The following is a 699-nucleotide window of genomic DNA, read 5'->3' as shown; positions in this document are numbered from 1 at the left end:
ATGAAAAGGCATGGCTGGCGAGTGCTCTATGGGAAGGCATGGTGCTCTGGGAATCCCATGTAGTAGCGGGAGGTTAGGGAAAGCTTTGCCTTAGTATGTTCTGATTGGGCTGAGGTCTGAAGGATAAGTTGGAAAACTATGTTAGGAAGAAAATTTCTGGGCAGTCAGAGTTGTGATAAAGTACTTGAGATGCCCCAATGGGCAAAAAGTGGTAGGTGTAAGGCTGGGTTTCAAAGAAGCAAAACTAGTGAAACACCCACTCCCGACCCCCAAGCCAACCCACACATATCCAGTCTGTTCCAACACACAATGAGGCCATCAATCTTTAGGAAGCCAATAGCCCCTTCTTTCTTCTACAAAGTGATTGGTGGATTTGAACTACTAACCTGTGGTTAGCAGTTCTCTTTAGATTTATAAACGAATTTTAATAGTTGTTTAGTATCTGGCATCTAACAATCAATCATGTTTCAATGTGGTTTAAATCCTCTTTCTAGTGACTACTTTTTACAAGTCCGGAGAATGATAGGGCTTTCTAGTTCCATAAAGAGTCAGTCTCACATTGGGCCTCAACTCAAGTCCTCCCTCAATGCAAGAACACTTGTTCTAATAACCTGGCATTCCATGATGCCCACCTTCCCGACACGATCGCTGAAGATAAAGTGGGTGCATAAGCAAATGTGAAGAAAGCTGATGGTGCCC

This window comes from Echinops telfairi, unplaced genomic scaffold, assembly GCF_000313985.2.
Source record: "Echinops telfairi isolate 266 unplaced genomic scaffold, ASM31398v2 ScPeMD7_1;HRSCAF=3_0, whole genome shotgun sequence".
Taxonomy (NCBI): Eukaryota; Metazoa; Chordata; class Mammalia; order Afrosoricida; family Tenrecidae; genus Echinops; species Echinops telfairi.
The sequence above is the reverse complement of the archived record's forward strand: the minus strand, read 5'-3'. Positions refer to the sequence as shown.